Source organism: Protopterus annectens, chromosome 2.part0 (genome assembly GCF_019279795.1).
Source record: "Protopterus annectens isolate FY-2018-M chromosome 2.part0, PAN1.0, whole genome shotgun sequence".
NCBI classification, from domain to species: Eukaryota; Metazoa; Chordata; order Ceratodontiformes; family Protopteridae; genus Protopterus; species Protopterus annectens.
The window spans coordinates 510,945,084-510,966,103 of NC_056728.1; positions in this window are offsets into that span (position 1 = coordinate 510,945,084).

Below are 21,020 nucleotides of genomic sequence, written 5' to 3' on the forward strand. Positions count from 1 at the left end.
TGTGATGTCTGGCTATATCCCACTGGACTACCACCAATGAAATGTGACGTCCTTTACTATACTGAGTCAGTAACTAAGGAGCTTAAATCTTTACTATTGACTATTGATGTCAGACTGTCACTTGAACAGGAATATTATTTCACAATTTTCCCCTAAGAGCATAACAGGAATGGGACTGGACTGTATACTTCTGCCCACCCCTAATGTAACTCTTTATTACACACCTCAGAGCAATATGTCCCAGTTCAAGACCTCTGATACACTCACACTCAAAGTGAATCTAAATCTCACACATCCAAACACTTCTGGGAAAGCCTGAAACAGATTTCCAGATGTGTTCCTCCCCCAAAATAATACAGTCATGCTGCCACCAGTCAGAGTGTCTTCATGCTCTTCTAAACAGGTGTCCAATTATGAAAATTAAATATCAAAATAAATGATAACTATGACCAGAGCAGCCAGGCCTTTGAGGGGACCTGGGGAGTATCAAACAGGTAACGAAATAAAATTCAAAAACTGGCACCACGATTCTCATGAACTTTATTAAACGTAGCTAGTAACAGATACTTTCATCGTCAAAGGCTTCTTCAGGCAAATGGTTTACATAAGAAACAAACTCTCTTAAATACTATAAAATCAATGAAGGTCAAGTGACATCAATTAAACATTTAAAAAGACAAAAAATTATGTATATTTGTATAAAATACATATAAGAAAAAATAAACGCCTCAAATAATATATTATTATCATTTATATTATATTTCGTATTTCCTTTAGAATAGGTTTTAGGGTGAAATTATCATTTAACTTTGGAAGATGATGGGCTTTAAACCATAAAATCCATTTATTTTCTAAGACTTCAGTGTAATTAGTTCTGCCACCCCTTCTTATATTCTCATGTGTATTGTGTATCATTAAAAAGCTGAAAACGTGAATCATCAGTATTTTTAATATGTCTATACAATGTATTTGCATCTAATTTCCTTCTTATGCCTGACAGATGTTCACATATTCTATCTTTAAGTATCCTATTAGTTTTTCCAATATAAAAATGTTGCATTGTGAACATCTAGCCATATATATAATATTTCTTGTATTACAAGTACCATGGCTCCTAGGGTTAAATACTTTGTATGTAATTGGGTGTAAAAAAGATGCATTGATACAAATGTATCTACAAAACTGACAATTAAAACATTTTAAAGTACCACATTTATTTATAGAAACCCTACCAATGTGTTTTCTTGTTCTTTATAACATAATCTATACTTAATATTACTTAAATTCTTAAAACCAAAGGACAAATCTTCCAAGGTTATATCTTTAAAAGTTGGAATGCATTTCAACATAGGTCAATGCTTTTTAATTATATTTTTTACTCTAAAGGTATTAGCATCATATAGCAGGATACATCTAAAACTGTTTTTATTCCTAGCATTTAGCTTTGTATTTTATTTTGTTATTTGGATTTGTTTGTGATCCTGGCTTTATCTGAGTTGGTGGACTTGTTTTTATGAGTATCAAACAGGTATAAGCACTCTCTAATCTCTAAAGAAAAACATTGATTTGCAGCCACAATGTAAAGTAATGAAAAACATCTAATAATAAGTATAATGATTGCAAGAATGTAAACCAATGACTTTCAATAAACACCAGAATTCAATCACCAGAAATGTAAAATTAAACTGTAGGATAGAAGTCCATCATTTTAGAAAAACTCTGTCTTAATAACCAAGCTTTCCTAATCTAACTACAAAATACTGTCCCTGATCTAATCTAAGACATAACAGCAAGGCAAAGGCAGGCTTAAAGTTTTTGGTGAGTTCTCTTTCTTTGGGTATCACTGCACAGTACTGTAACTGACTGCATCCCTTCACAAACTGCTGTGCTTCACAAACTGCTAAGTACTTGACTAACTGCACAGCTTAATAGTCCCAACTGCCTTATTTTAAAAATAACAGTCAGTTATTTAAAAAAATATTTTTCCTGTCAATCAGCTGTTCAAAAAAATCACCTAGCAACCAAGAACATTTGTCCCTCACAAACATGTGCAATCAGAAAGGTATCAAAACACTGACAGATTCTTTTAAACATTCTCCTGTGGATTCAGCAAGCCCTGCATGGTATGCAGGACTAATGCAGGAGCTCCAGCAGGCAATATGTCTGCCATGCAATCCAGGAATAAGCTGCAGGGATGTGGACGAGCGCTTTTGCACTAGTCCTGCACAGACTCAGATCCTGTATACAAATCACCCCATTTGCAGGTGAAATCCATGCAAATTAGGTGAATTTGTGATCCAGGAAGCTGTCAACTGGCTGTGCAGGACTAGTGTAATCTGTAGAAATGTACTCGGTTAGTAAATATTTTAAACGTAATTTATGTTTGAAAACATGTTTTCCTAATGCTGATGCTGGTTATTACATAGCTAATGGTTTAAGATGAAGTAGTACCTTTGTGCCATTTAACAATGTCCACTTGCAAGTTTTTTGAAAAGATGGTAGAACAAGACATATATAATTTATATATGAAGAATAATGTACTCACATTTTACAATTTAACTAAGGAAGAGAATGCTGCTATTCACTCTTTGATAAATAATTCAGACCTTGTAATAAAAAATGCAGATAAAGGGGGAAGCATTGCTATAATGAGTAAAGATTTTTATATGGAAAAAATGAAGCTTATGTTGCAAGGGGATGAATAAAGAAAAATTACAAGGAGTGAAAGTAATCGCTTATGTCTCAAATTAAAGGAAGCATTGAATGTTTTCCATGATAGTGGTAAGCTTGATGATAGAATGTTTGACTATTTGTTTGTAGAAAATCCAAAAAGACCTGTTATTTATGGGATATCTAAGCTGCACAAGGATTGGACTAACCCACCCATGAAGCCGGTTGTATCTGCTCGTGGGTGGGTTACAGAACCCCTGTCTAAGTTTCTAGAAAAAAATTTAAGACCTGTATTAGAGAAAAGAGAAACTATTTTAAACGACACTAACACCTTTTTAAAGCAGTTGTACGAATGGTCAAGTGGACAACTTCCTATTAGTTCCCATATGGTGACAATGGACGTTGATTCATTGTTTACATCAATACCTCACATACATGGTGTTGAATGTGTCAGAATATTCTTGGAGAGGTTCTCAGACTATGATACTGAGAAGATCAGACAATTGTGTGACCTATTAAAAATGGTTTTAACATCAAATATTTTTTATTTTTGACACTAGTCTGTATTATCAAGAAAGAGGAGTAGCAATGGGAACAGCAGTTGCAAATACCTATGTGAATATTGTCATGTACATGTGGGAAGAGACACGTGTTGTCTTTGACTAATCCTTTTAAGAAGTGTATTCATTTTCATAAAAGATTTGTCGATGATCTTTTTGTTGTTTGGGAAGGTAATCGAGATGAATTTGAGCAGTTTATATTATATGTTAATGGAACTACTACTTTTCTAAGATTCAAACATGATATATCTAAGGAACAGATTACATTCCTTGATGTAAAATTAAAGAAGGATGAGCAGGGTACAGTATATACAGAACTATACAGAAAGGAGGTTAAGTGTAATAGTTACTTGCAGCGTAATAGCATGCATCCTCCATTTATGTTTGGAAATATAATAAAAAATCAGATGCAACAAGTAGTTAGACTAAATACTGCACATGATAGGATGTCCAAACAATTGGATGCCGTGGTCTCTGACTTTTTAAATAGAGGTTACCCAGAGTCTGAAGTCCATGTTGCTAATAGGAGCATACAACCGCAAAGACTAAGCAGAGGGCTTCAGCCCTATTTTGGTAGTGTGAATCAGGATAGAGTTAGAGCAGGACCGCAAGTAAATAAAATGAGGTGCATGCTTACCTATAACAGGAACACTGAAGCAGTAAAAAATATTATTAGGCAACATTGGTCAATTTTAAGGGACATCCCATCATTAAAGGAAATAGTAGGGGATCCACCAGCTTTCGGGTACAAAAGGAAGAACACTTTAAAACAGATGTTATGTTATAAGGAGCAACGCAAGGAATTTTTTAAGGTAGGAAATGTGAAACAAGGTACATTTAAACGTGGGAATTCTGTTTACTGAAAGCATATATTCATAAAGAAATCCATTACACAGCCCATGACAGGTAGAGAGATTGTTTTACATGCATATGGGAATTGCAACACAAGCAATTTAATATATTTAGCCAAGTGTGAAATCTGTGATGCTTTTTATGTGGGTAAGGCAAACAGGAAATTTGAAGAGGATATACCCTGTCATCTCAGTGATATTAGACATACTGTAGTTACAAATGCTCTTAGTAAACACATTATAGAGAAGGGTGATCAACATAGTTTTAAATTTATGATTTTAAAAGTAATTTATAGACCATTGTGGGGTGGAAATATAAAACTTTTAACTGAAAATGAAGAGATGAGATGGATTTTAAGAATGAGAGCATTTGCACCACTTGGTCTTAATGACAGTTTTACTTTAAAGCCTTATTTAAATATGCTGCATCAGAAGGTGTAATTAGAGTCATGTGACTTTTTAAATGTATTTAAGTTATGTTTTTTATTGATAGTATTTATTTCTCCTGAAGAAGCCTTGAAGGTGAATGTGTTTACTTGCGAACTTGAACTTGGATTAAATATTTGTTGTTTCAGAGTGTTTCCAGTTTTCTTTTTCCTTTTGGATTTGATTTTGTGACTAAGAACTGGTTAACTGCCTCATAGCTGTTGTTTTGGACACTCCACATAACCCATATGTAAGGCCATGTGGTCAAACCACAGTAACATGTCCATCATGTCCCACTGCATGAACTGTGGACCAACACCAAAACACAGTTGTGATGAGGTGATACCTATAGGGAAAGTATCAGAGAATGTTTGCATAATGTATGGAAGAGGACAGAATAATAGAGGGTGGTGGGAGCATGGGGAGCATGGAATGTGCAAAGTCCGAAACACAGCCGTGTGCACATACTATCACTAGCTGCAAACACAAAAATGGGTGGCTACAAACGTGCCTGTACATCACAGTAGGGGTAATGTCCTGACTTATAACTCCTGCCTCTGGGTAACCTGTGTGAATCTGTACAGCTATGAGGTATTGCCACAGCAAGATAAGGCCATACTGTCATGTCGATGGATGTACAAGTATAGGATCCTCTGCCATCCCTGTACCAAGGTGCAGAACTGGATACACAGACCCAGCAGCAAGTGTCTGCAGCTCCCCCTCCAGAATGGCATAACTTTCCAGGAATATGTAGGTGCTTGACCACAATACTGGACAGAGCTGCATTCACCCTGTGTTCCCCAGGACATAACTGCGAGCAAAAATGTCTACCTGACAGTACTTCAGGACAGAAAACATCACAATGTATAACAGCACACATGTCTGAATATCTCTGCTAACACCAGTACCATGTAGCAGAAGCAGCACAGACACAATCACCTACAGTACCCACTATCCCTTGCACAGTTTGACCCCATATTGCCAACTGATCTACAGATATCCTGCAGGAACAGTTTGCTAGCTGTAGGTGTAAAACACAAAGGTCTGCACTGGAGTACAATCTATCTGGAATGGATCCACACATTCAGTTCAGAAGGGCATACTAGGCATGCTCACACACTTAGAGAAATGAAGGCAATGTCAGACAACAACATACTGAAAGGTCATACTGGGCATGCTCACACACAAACAAATGAAGTCCATGTCTGCCAACAACAGTAGACCATAACATATCTGACAGTTCCTGATGTTAGTGCATACACTCCTCAGTATGCACCAGTCATGCTTTGCACACACATTGGATAGGAATACACACATATATCCAAGGACAACACGCTATAATATGCCAAAAGTACACATACATAGATGTGTGGAAGAGAGTGACAGTGACAAAGATCCTTTGATCATGAGGCCTGCCCCACCCAGCACACAGCCAAATGGCTAAACCACATGATGTGTAAATGTCACTCACTGTAGAAGTTAGCCACTGGTATCCCTCAGCATTAAAGACTCTGTGGTGCTAGTGCTAGCTGTGCAACATGACTGTACAAAGCAGATGTCATCTAGCAGTTGTATATACGTATCTGCGGAATATAAAATTGTGTGTGCCTGAGTGTGGTATGTCTACCTCTAGATGAATGGGTTATGGCCCATGCACACAAACTGCCCTCCCCCATAGCCCTACTATTGCAAGCCTGCTGATGTCTGTCACTGTGAAACTTTGGGGAAGAGATAGCCCAGTCATATCTCTGGTGTGTCTTATAACTGTGTAATGCTGTATTGTGATAAACTAGTTAGATAGGAGTTTTAATCCAAGACAGAGCATGTGTGTGTGTCTGTGTAGGGAGCAATGCTTTTTAGGCTAGACACATTCACTACAATTCAAATGCCCTACTTTGGCAAGCCTGCTGATGTCATTCAATTTGAAACACACCTTTGGGAAAGAAGTAGCACAGTACTTTCTATTGAGCATCCTATAACTGCAGAATGCTGTAGTTTGATAAACTAGTTAAGTAGGAGTTCTAATCCCAGACATGGCAACTATGTGTGTGTGTGTGTGTGTGTGTGTGTGTGTGTGTGTGTGTGTGTGTGTGTGTGTGTGTGTGTGTGTGTGTGTGTTCCTGTCTGTGTAGGGAGCAATGCTTTTTAGACTAGTCACACTCACTATAATTCAAATGCCTTACTTTGGCAAGCCTGCTGATGTCATTCACTTTGAAATACACCTTTGGGAAAAAAATTGCCCCGTAATCTCTGTGGCGCATCCTATAACTGCATAATGCTGTAGTGTGATAAACTAGTTAGATAGGAATTCTAATCCCAGACATGGCAGCTGTGTGTGTGCCCCTGTCTGGGTAGGGAGCAATGTTTTTTAGGCTAGTCACACTCACTACAATTCAAATCCCCTATTTTGGCAAGCCTGCTGATGTCATTCACTTTGAAATACACCTTTGTGGAAAGGGGAGTCCATTAATCTTAGTGGTGCATCCTATAACAGTGTAATGCTGTAGTGTGATATAGTAGTTCAGTAGGGGTTCTATTCCCAGACGTGGCTGTTTGTGTGTTTGTTTGTCTGTGTAGGGTGCAATATTTTTGAGGTCATTCACAGTCACTGCAACCTCCATTGACCTACTTTGGCAAGCCTGTTGATGTCGTTCCCAGTGAAATACACCTTTAGGGAAGGAGTACTCCAGTAATTTCTGTGATTTGTCCTATAGCAGCATAATGCTGCATTGTGATATAGTAGTTTGGTAGGGGTTCTATTCCCAGACATGGCAAGTGTGTGTTTGCTGGCCTGTGTAGAATGCAATACTTTTGAGGCCATTCACAGTCACTACAACCTCCATTGACTGACTTTGGCAAGCCTGCTGATGTCATTCTCAGTGAAATACACATTTGGGGAAGGAGTACTCCAGTATTATCTGGAGTATGTCCTATAACAGCATAATGCTGTAGTGTGATATAGTAGTTTGGTAGGGGTTCTATTCACAGATATGACAAGAGGGGATGTTTCTCTGTGTAGGGTGCAATGCTTTTGAGGCCATTTATAGTCTACAACTTCCATTGATCTACTTTGGCAAGCCTGCTGATGTCATTCCCAGTGAAATACACCTTTGGGGAAGGAGTATTTCAGTAATCTCTGCGGTGCATCCTATAACCGCATAATGCTGTAATGTGCTGTTGTGACTATAGTGTACAGGATCCTGGGTTCAAAGACTGTGTATTTTGTTGCTGGGCAGAACAAGGGCTGTTGGATACAGCATGGGTAAGGCAGTTTTTGCAGCTTTATGTGTGTTTGTGTGGGTTTGCGCAAAGCTAAGCGGTGCTAAGGAACAGCTAAATGTACGGGCACTTACATCGTGTAGGCTTTGTTTACCAGTGCACAAATCTGCTTAGCTGCTATATTGCAGCAATGCTGACACCTGCAAAGCATGGCTTAGCCCTGGTAACCGGAGCTCACCATCCAGTCTGATAACATAGCAGAGTAATGACATCTGTAATAAGTGTACGTTGTGCCATGTATAATACATGCGTATATGTGCTGTCATTACAGTAGCAAGGGGTATGAGTGTCATGTCTGAGACACACAAGTATATGAGACTTGTACAGCACTGTTATCCATGTGAATCTGTTACATACAGGGGTAGTAACCCAGCTTATGTGCTGTCACGCTAGCATGTAGTGTATCATGGTGGTACTACTGTTTACAGTAATTTCCCAGGCAAGGGTAGAGTGCTAAATGTAGGACTGACAACAAGCACACCTGCAGGCAAAGCTGGACTTTGAGGCCTCACTGGCATCTTCCTGGTGTGTGAGCTGTGTCACAGTATATATCCCCCTACTGGTTAATGATCCGACATGTGGAATGTAACTGTAGACTACCATCTGTACAGCACATGTTAGTGAGGGCTTCCAACATGTAGTAATGGCATACATATTGTTGTCAAACGTCTATCTGTCGATACATTCATCCTACTGCATAGCTACTTGCCAAGATGATGTCTGTCAGTCCCTGTACAGATGTGCAGATGGCAGGTATCCAGCTTGGATACGTACAGGCAACCTATGCTTGATTGACACTGACATGTCTGCCCATCTGTGTTATAACTGGCACATATAGCAGAAAACAACCTGTACACACCACATGCCACGGGTACGTCCACTACACTACCGCAGCCAACAGAACATGCTTGGGTACAGGTCTCCATCACAGACACTAACCATGTGTTGTAATACATGTTGTATACATGTCAACTGGATCACCTCAGTGGCTATGTGCAGGAGGCATCCAGAGGATTGGCTGATGCATGTCACTCTCACCCTGAGGGTCACCACAGTGGTGTCTGTCAATAGAGTGCCTGCTGACACATAGCAGCTGGCATGATACCACTGTACACACATCCCCTACACAACCCATCTCTCCATGGACAATAACCAGGTACACAGCTATGACCACTTGCAGTGACGCACCCCAGTGCTGACACAAATGTACGTGTGCATCACTCAAGATAGCAGTGTCTGTGTGTTAGTACACCTATAGCTGGGAATTCCATGAGGGCTTTTACAACCACTGCAACACCCTTTGCCATAGTCAGATGTGGCTGCTGCTGTATTGGATATTACATGTACCCTGTTATGCTCCTATCCCTACCAGCTACATGAGCCTTGCAGTACCAGCACAACAGTGTTGTACAATGGGTTGATAGGCATGGGATACCCATTGAGTTCTGGCAAGTGTGTGTATATGTACATGTCTGTATATCTGTAGGGTACAGCATTACAAGACCACATACACCTATTACAATACGCATTGCCACACAGTAGTACAGATAGTGTTGTTGCTACCTATAGGTGAGGCATGACAATGCAACACCCTACTATGTCTTTGGCATGTACATTATATGCATATCCATGTAGTACCACTATTGTGATATACAATGGGTTGTATCGCAGTCAGGGGCAATGTGTGATGGTGGGTATGTGAAAGTGTCATCATGGGTTCCAGTGAGTACAATATCCATTTGGGGATATGGGTGCTGTGTACACTGTCATTACACCATGGTACACCCATTATATGTTCCATGTACCACTTTATGGTGACCACTGTCACCATCAACCATACAGGTAACTGATACCACAATCCAGCCCAGTTATGCATGTGCTGTGTGCAGCCTACCTGTAACACATTGGACACATGGACAAGTTAGTTAGCACTGATAGGCCCAGGTTTCTCAGATGTGTGTCTGCCTGTTATGTGTCTGATAATGTGTATATGATGGTATGTCACACTATGTATTGTCCATATACAACCATTACATCCCCCATTACCATACTGTACATGTCTGAGGATGTTCTGCATGTAACATGTAACTTGGAACACACCTCACTCTAAACGCTGTGTGGTGTGTGCAATGAAAGCCACACAGTTCAGTAGCACTACATACCTAGGTAGGGGTCTAGTCCCAGTGCTGCCAAGTAAGAGTGTGCATGTATATGGATGGGTCTACATCAGGTTGCAGATTATACATGTCCCAGCGGGTCACCTGTACATGTGGCACTGGCAATAACTGTTATACAAACCTGTGACATGTGTTCAACTGTACCCTGGACATGTCACAGCCATGGTGCCACCACAGTGCCATACCCCTTGTAGAATATGACTGCAGACTATCCTCCTGCTGACACATGTACACTACAACACAAATGGATAATATTATGAAGACCAGAATCACCCAGTGTTACTAACAGATATAATGCATCATTGCTGGACGGCTATGCTACCTGACATGTATGCATTAAACATTACTCCTGATAACATGTTACATTGCAGTACAGTGGTACACTGTAATACAGTCACTGTGTGCATCCAAACCATATTAGCCTGTCCCTGCATTGATGTTATGGATGACAGGGATGTGCCACAGGCATCATCATATGCACTGGGTGTGCTGTTGGTTTGCCAGAAGCCAAGGCTCTGCCATACATTTGACACCATGTGTGTGGGTGAGGGGTGTAATTAGTTGAACTGGGGGTGGTGATGTGGTGTGTGTAGGTATGGGGTTGCCCTAGGTGTATTTGTATAGTGTGTGGGTATGCATGCACACAGTTCTGCCATGTGTCTGCCATATGCAGGTGCTTTTGGACAGCTGACAACCATAACTGGCAGGGTGTGCAGTTTACTGTCTCCAGCCATGGACATGTGGACTGTGCCTGCCAGGGGTTCCACGGGCATGTCTAGGTTCAGGCCTTGATGTGCTACTCTCCCCTGATGATGACAGATGTCTGCTGGAACCAGGTCCCTCCTGGGACTGGCCAGGACCACGTGCTCATGGCCTGCTGTGGTGTGGTGTGGACAGCACCTTCCCAGCAGTGCTGAGGCTGGTACTGCCACTATGGGAGCACCATGGTGTCCTAGCATGTCCACGTTGACTGCCAGCTGTTGGTGCTGCTGGCCTACGGCCATGCGACTGTCACCGCACTCCCACTACATGTTCAAGCATGGACAAACCACAGTCAATGAGGCCCATCATCTCACCAAACCATCTATCCATGACCAGGGCACCAGTCAGTTCATGAAAGTTTTTGATTGCAGATGTGAGAGCAGCCCTCTGCAGCCTCAGGCCCTATCTGGTGTACAGTTACATACATGCCTGCGCCTCCATGACAGCCTGAAACATCCACCTGGTGATACCAGTTTTGTGCTTTTGCCAGGGGCATGATGACCAGCAGCCCTACCACAAGCACCCTGGAACATCTGCATATGTGGTGCCCTGCCGGACATCCAGCTATGCCTGCTGTGACCAGACACAGTAGGCATGGATATCACACTCTCCTTTGCACTGCCACCAACAGCCAACTGTCCCTCTGCTATGGCCACTGGTGATGGGGTATGTATAGGCACTGAAACAGTGTGTGGGGTTGGCGTGGCTAAGAGGGGGATATCAAATGATGGTGCAGTTTCGACCCCTGACAATCCCACCAATGCCTCAACAGACTATCATCATCTTTGGTGTCTGTATGGACACCAACATCAGATTGCATGCAGGAGGGACCCTGACCCACCTAGCCACCTGTGGGGGAAAACAAGAAATGCACTTTAAGACCTGTACAGTATTGCATAACAGTATAACAGTACACACACACACACACACACACACACACACACACACACACACACACACACACACACACACACACACACACACACACACACACACACACACACACACACACACACATTCTACCTTAATACCTACCTGTCCGTGATTTTACAGAAAGTCCCATGTTTATTCCCATAAGTTTCCCATCCTGCATCACACTTGGTTTCGTACACTCATTAATGTATCATTCCTCTAAATGCCTAGACAAGTGATCACAACACAAGACCTGTTACTCCATTACCTCCCTGACCTGAGTGGAGTAGGTTTTACATGGCCTCAATGCTGTCATTCAGTGTTCACCCTGTGTATGTCTGGACATCGTCAGCATGGCCCCTATATGTGAGGGGCTACTATGTTCACTCCATAATGTCATGCACTGGAGTGTCATTTGTAAGTATTGCTCAGTACATGCCAGATATGCTGCTCAATCAACCTATCATGTGACAACTGTAATATATGGATACACTCCCTGGTGTTGTCTAGCAATTCCCCAATGCATCTGTAGTGCTGCAGATGTGGGTTGTCATTCACCTCTCAGCTGAATGCGATATTAAGGGTATACCTGTTGTCTACTTTCCCTCCCAATGCATGCTCCATGCTACAAACCTTATTATACTATCAGTTGTCCTGTGATTACATATCAGACAAGTATTCCTGGTGCGTCATGTGTCAGTCCATGTCCATGTACTGCATGATCCCAAAGGGAAGTACTGGCATATGAACAACCCCACAATCACACATGGGCATTCATGGATTCCCACACAAATGCATACATATGCCCACACAAATCCTACATGCATCAGCCTCCCTCCACTGAACCTACAGACAAAATAACCCCCCCACACACACACACATATACAGTTGAGGTTGCACAAAGATAGTGCACACAGTCCTCCCATTACCCATCTGTCAACATGCATAACATATGCTACACAACAGCATGCAGTGCAGCTATATTCAATCCATGTTAGCAACAGTATACATGTGTGTGATGCATGGGCTGTGTTAGTAGGTGATGCCCCTCCCCCTGGAAAACACTGCTCCCATGTAAACAGTTTTGCTGTGCACCTGTTCTGCACCCTGCCATGTACTGTGCACCAAACCTCACAGGTGTACAACCCATTCCTGAATGTGTAGTACTGTGTCCGTTAGGTCAGCTCTAATGATCACAGCCCCTATGTTTTTCAGCGACACATACCTGGGATGATATGTGGACAGATATAATTTGTGAATGCCTGATGTCTGGTTTACAGATCTCAACATCAGCAGACCATTTATGACCAATCCAATGCTATTACCCTGATAACCATCAGACCATACCATGGCTATGGGGAGTGTACACACCCTTATTGATATGACGCACCCTTCCTTGATCTGCCATGGGACCACATCACCGCATATATTAACAGTACATGAGCCTAATATGTGACATATGTCCTGTACATTCACATGCAGTGTCTAAGAAATGTGTTTTGGTTGCTGACCGTGATGCATACACTCCATGTGTGCATATGTGTGCACATCCTTATCATGACGGTTTGTTGCACCTATTATTATGTGAACTACAGCAGTCATTATTTCTGGCAGGGTATACTGGCATGGGCCATCTGTATTTGCCAATGTACGGTCAGTCTGCCCTACACATGTCCCCCAACTCTGCATGATTGCAAGGTCTACTCTTGTGCACATCCCTTGTTGTTCACATCACTGCTATCAGTAATGCTGTGGGGATTGGGTTATATCTGCCACAGTTCCTGAACCTGACTGTGTGCAGATACAGTCATTCTTAGCATCCTTAGGATCCCTTTTGTAGTGCACTGGTGTGATGCTGACACCCCCCCACCTTCAGCCTTTTTGCAGATGAGTGACAAGTATGGCCTACACATGTGTGTCAGTTTGTAGTGTCCCATACACTGTACACCATGTGTTACAGCCTAGTCCCAGCTAATAATGTGGACCACAGTAATACTTTATGCCATAGTGTAGATCTGTAACAGTTGTCATTGTAATACTGGTATATACGCTGTTGTTGCACTGTATAAGGGTGATGTTTGACACATGTCCCTACTGTAGGCCATGTTTCCCACCATTATGTTAATCCCTGTGGACACATTTCACAATGACAGGATATTAGTTATCTTGCAGGTATCTGACATAGCCTTCCGATACCCCATCATGGTCACCACTGTGATTCAGTGCATTTAACAGCAACAGTACATAAACATGTACAGCATACATTATGGGTAGGTGTGTTAGATGTGTGCATGGAATATACCATAGCCATTACATGCCCGTTATATTGGCAAGCATCGACATAAAACATACTCAACAGCTACATGCTGCTGCCTAGGTGGTATACCAGAGGAACCTACATAAAAGTGTGAGAGATGCAATGTCAGTGACCATAGCTGTGGTATTGCTACAGGGTGGGTGCAGCATTACAGTACATCAACAGTACACAATACTACTACTTATGCAGATCTGTTTATTACTACTATGCAGCAACAAACTATATATATATATATATATATATATATATATATATATATATATATATATATATATATAACATGTCAGATATGCATGATCTACCTGGACAGATGCAGCTGCATACGCAACAGTGGTCTAATGATGTGCTCTGTGGCATTATCTGAATACTCCTCAGCCAGTGTGTGGGTAGCACTCACCTCCACAATGGTGTCTGCCAGTTGTTGGGTGCGTGAATGGGGAGGTGCCATGAGGCTGTTGAGGAGCTCCTCAACACATGTCAGGGGGGATGGATGGCATGACCCCCCCATGTTATGAGGTGACCCCCCCCCCTGGACTGCAGCAGCACACGAATGAGCATTGTGAAGCAGGTCAGAACAATGATGTCGGACCTGCTCATATCTGCGGTTATTCAGGCAGACATCATTGACCCTGTGGACTAAATCGTTCCACAGGGTGGTTTGCTCTTGCTGCTCATGTGTGGCCCTGCCACACAGGATAGGGTAGAGCTGGATAAATTAGCTCAGCACAATTTCGTTTTCTGCCACTGAATATGCAGGTAGGCGTCCATGAAACATCTTGCCTGAAAGATATAAAGATGGAAACAGGTCTGTGACCCCCCCCCCCACCATACCAGTGACAACAAAGTGTTCATACAACTCAATAGGTAAGGCCACAGCTTACCTACCAGTGGGATATATATTGTGTTGTACCACACTTTGTGCTAAGTGTTTGTAGCCATGTTCTCTGTGTGGACACTATCATTGCTGGCCTGTTATGGACTATTCACCTACATGCCATTGTCAGGGCCACTATGGTTCCATATATGCATGTGATATGCTGGCCATCTGATTGCAGCACATCTGACATTCTGTGTAATTGGGGATATCTATGCATGCTGTTGGACATGTTCCAGGATTGTGTAGACTATTACTACCCACATATGTTCTATAACAGTGACACAATAGCATGCTTAGGGAATATTTGTCAGCAGAACCACCTCTCCAACCTCATCTGGCCATGTTACCAGGCCACGTCACATATACTGGTCCAGCACTGCCTTCAGGTGGAACCACCTCAGGGGATGTCCCCCCCCCGGGGGCACACACAGATATGATCTTGTCACCTGAAGTCAGGTCCTGGGTCTGTTCCATAGGAGGCTCCACAGACACATGTGGGATGTGTAGGACATCACCTTGAGGCACCCATTACACATTCACAGGCTCTACATGCTCCTCCTGCTCAGCCTCCAGGCCAGGCACCTTCAGGGCCATGGACTGCTGTTCTGAGTAGCAATGGGTGGAAGGCTTGTTCCCATTGTTTCCATATGGGGGCCCATGGGGTTTCCACATCGCAGACCACACCCATCATCCAGGGTGCTTACCCACCACATTTATCATATACCTCCCCTGTAAGCTGTTCTCTATACCTACCAACGTGGACCACCTCCACCAATATACCTGACATCCTTCCCCATATTCCCATTCCCTACTTCACAGACAAGGGCAATGTGGTCCCAACAAGGGGTTCATATGTGACATATCCGTCCATGTTGCCCACATTTACAGCTGTATATATCTATGTGTATTGCTATGTGCTGTTCCCTCACACATAGCATGCAGCACTGTGTTGGCAATATAAGGGACATTTATTTACATACATATATGTGTGTGTTTGTTTGTATATATGTAGACATGCACATATATATATATATATATATATATATATATATATATATATATATATGTGTTTATATATATCTACATATGTATATATATGTGTATATATATATATATATATATATGTGTATTTGTGTGTGTGTAGACATGTGTGTGTGTGTATGTGTGCATGTGTGTGTGTGTGTGTGTGTATGTGTGTGTGTGTGTGTGTGTGTGTGTGTGTGTGTGTGTGTGTGTGTGTGTGTGTGTGTGTGTGTGTATATACACATATACATACCTATATATGGGTACATTCAAACATCAGGTCCACAGTCTCAAAACTACTTCCTGCACAGCTGCACTGTTCTGCCTTGCTACAACACAGACAGGTGCCACATATGGATACAGCCTAACATTAGGGGGTATATATAGGGCCAGATTGCAGGTATCCCTATTACACACCTATGGCATTTCAGCATGCTACAATACATGTTAACCTGAGTGTCCTGCAAGTGGTAGGCTCTGGAACCCATGTGTCCATCATTATGGCATTACTTCCACCACCAGCTATTGGCCACAGTAATATACATCCCTTCCATTACACAACACACACTATATCGACTTACATCTTGTCAGTCGGTGCTGCTCTACACAGTTGATGGGTATGGCCCACTACCCACAGGGACAGACTCTAATGTGCATAGCAGTTGTTCAGCTGAAGATCATTAGAACAGCAACACCTGATGGCACATGCATATCATTCCACATCCTCTACCCCAGTATTATGGACCAAGTACTACAATCAATTACATGCATGTATACTTCACATACTTGCTGTGGGGATGAGGTCTGTTGTGGATAGTGTCCTTGAAGGAGTTGTTTTTTTTTTCTCTCTCCTTAGCTATGGCTTTAGTCTCCTTCCTTTATTTTCTTTTTTGGTGTGGTTTTGTATCTATTTTCTGTTTTCTGTTTTCTCTTTCTCTTTCTTTCACTCTGTCTGTCTCTCTCTCTCTCTCTCTCTCCAGTAAATGGATTGAGCTGCTTGGAATAGATTGCAGCATGGCTTTTCTGGGGGATGCACATGATCAGGTGATCACCTCTGCACCAATCAGTGTCCTCCATTTGCTACCTGCATGCAGCATGCTGTGTAGTACTTCCAATTACCATTGTCATGGTAACCCACTACTATAAATCCCTACATCATGTTGGCGTGATCTCTTTACCTTTCCTGCATGGTGGACATCCTTCCTGTGTGTGGGCAGCAGGGTTACAAACAGCAGATAGAAATACCTCTTACAAGAGAAATTGCACACTCAGGCCAGCTACACATTTGTATGAGGTTCCAGAACTACAGAGTGTGAGTACTGTTGTTGTATGCATTGTATAGCACCAGTGTTACAGGGTTTGTGTGTATATACTAGTTTAACATGGACTGCAATCTGTCTGCATAGCTCTCAACTGTATGCCTATCCACTTGCTGGCCAGAGGTGTGCCTGTTATGTTTTGCCTGTTCACCACACAGGTCTTGCGTCAGATATATCACTGGCCGTGTGTGTGTTGAGTGCTATCAGTACATGGCTACATCCATTTGTGTTTCTGACTTCATATTCCTGACTAAGGGTATGTTGCAGACTATCCTGCAACACCAGTGACTTGCTTAGTGTATGACAACACTATTTCACATATGGGCCTGTGTTCCAGCCTCTGTCCTCCACCTACAAACCAGGTTTTGTCCATATGACATGCTGTCAGGGGTTGTTATGTAGTGGCCTGTGAGTATGTCGTGCTGCCATTCCTGCCATCATTCCACTGCTGTTGTGGCCCCCACACATATTTTGGGGTTGGGTCTATATGTGTGGGCTTCATCTGCACAGTACATGTGTGCCCTTATGCAGTCCAGAGACCAGTGTAAGTAACAGTGGTATATGGCCCTGTATGTCAGACTATGGGGTAGGGGTGATGCACCATAACTAACCTAGGCTGCTACAACATGTGTGGGGTATCAGGGTAAGCTGCCTTAAGGTATCTGGATGTTCATTACCATACAATTCATCTTGGGTAAATGCAGGCCTACTGCTTCTTGCCATGCAGACTGTTATGTTTGTCAGTGTGATCGTGATGGTTTCAGTTATGCCTTGTTATGTAACAGATACATCCCATTGTGTCAGCTGAGGTCTTTATCCCCAGGGACTGTGTACAGTGTGTAGATAGAGGCTGCTGGACTATACATCTGCATTACTTACTGTTGATTGATTGTTATCCTGTGGCCCAGTCTGTCTTTACTGTTGTACTACTTGAAGGCCTTGGTCTGGACAGCAACATATGTAATGCTTTCCGGAATACTGTATTAATTTATCTGTATGACAGTTGCATTAGTCTGTTTATATGTATTTCAGACTCTAAACAGCTATATGACATGGTATACACAACTGTAATAGTACACAAATAAAGCTTTCTCATGTATGCAAACCTATGTGTGGTGTTACATCCTTTGACCTCTCTGTAGGTATATGTTGCAGGCAACAATTGTCTTTTGTATGAGTGACTCATACAGTGTCCAGTTGGTAAGGTGGCAACTGTAGGCATACTGGCTGTTCCATATGGTATGCACCCTCTATATATATATATATATATATATATATATATATATATATATATATATGTATCTACACATATGTGTCTGTGTATATGTATCTTAGGAATGTTAATTGCTTGCACATTGTACATTCCCTATGGCAGCCAGACTGTTCTGCATGATATGTTATTGATACCAGGCTGACATCATACAGGTAAGATGGATTACTGTTAACATCTTGTGCCCATGTTGTGTCAGGTCTTGGTTATGGGATTTGCAACAGCTGGTATTGTATTGCAGGGCAGACCTGTTTGTGTGTGTGTGGGGGGGGGGTGGATATCAGCTGGGGCCCCTCACCCCCATTAATAATGCCTGTGGTCATATATGTATTTGTTATGTTCTCTTTTATATCTATAGCTATATATCTGTACATACATACATACATATATATATATATATATATATATATATATATATATATATATGTATATATATGCTCTCTGAGACTCAATTTCCCTGAAAGGAAAACAGTGAAACTTTGTGTTCCTGCTGTCCCTGCACTAACCTACCTGAAGTGCCCTGCTTGGATGCCAAAGACTCATACTCCTGAATTATCTGCTCTCTGAGACTCAATTTCTCTGAAAGGAAAACAGTGAAAGTATGTCCTGTAATGGTCCTTTTCCTTACTATTGCTATATATATTAGAATTCCACTGTTTGAAAAAGCAACCTTCCCTTCCAGGTTAGCCAGCAGCCACATCCCTCCCTTTCTAACAGTAACTTAATCCTTAAGCTCCTTTAGTTTCTACTTACCCCTACACCTTTGTCTCCCCACCCCCATAACTCCTAACCAGGATTTCTCCCTCTATTTTCTATAGCCTGATATCCCCCTTCGGGGATCATTTTTCTGTATTTCTACAGCTACCATTAAGTGTCCGGCCACCAGGTGGCACTATTCTCTCAGCTTTCTGCCCTATTTATCCTTCTCCTCTCATATCTTCTTCTACCTACTGGTGTGCCCTGTCATTTTCTGCTTACTAACCTCCCTCATTAAATAATGTCCTCTCTAGATATTATTTCAGTCTGCACTCCCTCTGATATCCCTTATCAATCCCTGGAAGCCTTTCTACTTTACCCCACACCTCTACATAGCCTTCATACTTTACCCCAGAACTCTACAAACCTATCTCCTAAATTCTCACTCTTAATGATTGTTTTTTTCTTGGCATTTCTTTTACTACCTGGCTCTCGTCCTGCTTTTTATTTCCCCACACCTGCTCTACAGTCTATCTTCTTAGTACTCTACCTCATAGCTTAAACTTTATTATCTCTCTGCCCTCCTCATCTTACCCCTGCACCCCCCTTCAATCAGACCTGGTGCATTAGTTCTCACGATGTCTGATCAATACCAGTATTTTATTCCTACTCTCCTCCCCCTCTCCTCCATCACTTACCTCCCTGTACTGCCCCTACTTCCTCTGCTACTATATAAATATACCCCAAGCAAGGCGATGCCATCTTTAATTACCTCTGTCCCATCCCCGGCTGCTGTGCATCCCTGGCTTTTGTGTTGCATAAACTGTAAGTATAGAGACTATTTTATCTAACTGTAATAGAGGATGTTTTTTAAACAAATAAAAACAACATAGCAAGAGAAAGGCATCTGGAACCACCTTCCAACTGCTTTGCTTTGTAAACCACTTGTGACCGCACTACTTTTAGCAGACACTGCCTCTGCTTTTATAGCATTGTACACGTGGACCTTTAGAAAGCCGTTCCACGGACATTACACTAATAGAGGCCTTTGGGTAGCTACATGCATTATTACTGTCATTGTATCCTGTCTATTAAGTACAATAATAGGTTTAAATTATTATTCTCTATGCTTTCTTGTCTGTTTTAGCCTAATAGTATACTTCTCATTGGCTGAATATGTTAATTGGATTGCTGCTGTTTAACCATATGTGCGCTAGTTGTCTACTTTAAATGAAAGCACGGAATTAGCGCTACATGCAGAGGGATGTAAAACAAGGGATTTAAAGCTGTCTACTTTAAATGAAAGCACGGAATTAACGCTACACACAGAGGGGTGCAAAAAAGGGTTTTAGCCTAATAGCATATTGAAAGAATGAATGTTATTTGAATGTTCAAGTATGACAATAAGTGCGCTGGATTCCTACTGTAACTGCACGGAATTAGCGCTATGCACGAAGGGGCTTAATCAGATCCTTTCTGTTTTTGTATGTATTTATATATACACTTTTACCTGGTGAATTTGACCCTTTTAAAATGCTTACCTCCTGATGATTTACTCTGCTTTTAGTTAAACTGCTCATTAACTGCCCATATTGACTACTGCTGAACATTTCTTACGTTGCTCTGTTCACTTGTAGTGTTAGTTTTAAGTGTACTGCTTTTTACTGTATGTTATTGTCACCATATTTAATAGCTCTGTTATGGTTTAGAGCTTGCACTAAGACCAGAGACCAGAATTGCTGTTATAAGGTTTATGTTTTTGCAGTTTGCTTACTAGCTTATCTGATCGTGTCCAGAGTGAGGTTTTACAGTACTTACACAGCCTGTAATCGTATTGCACTCAAAGGGCATACCTGTTTTACAGCCTTTAGAAAGCTGCTC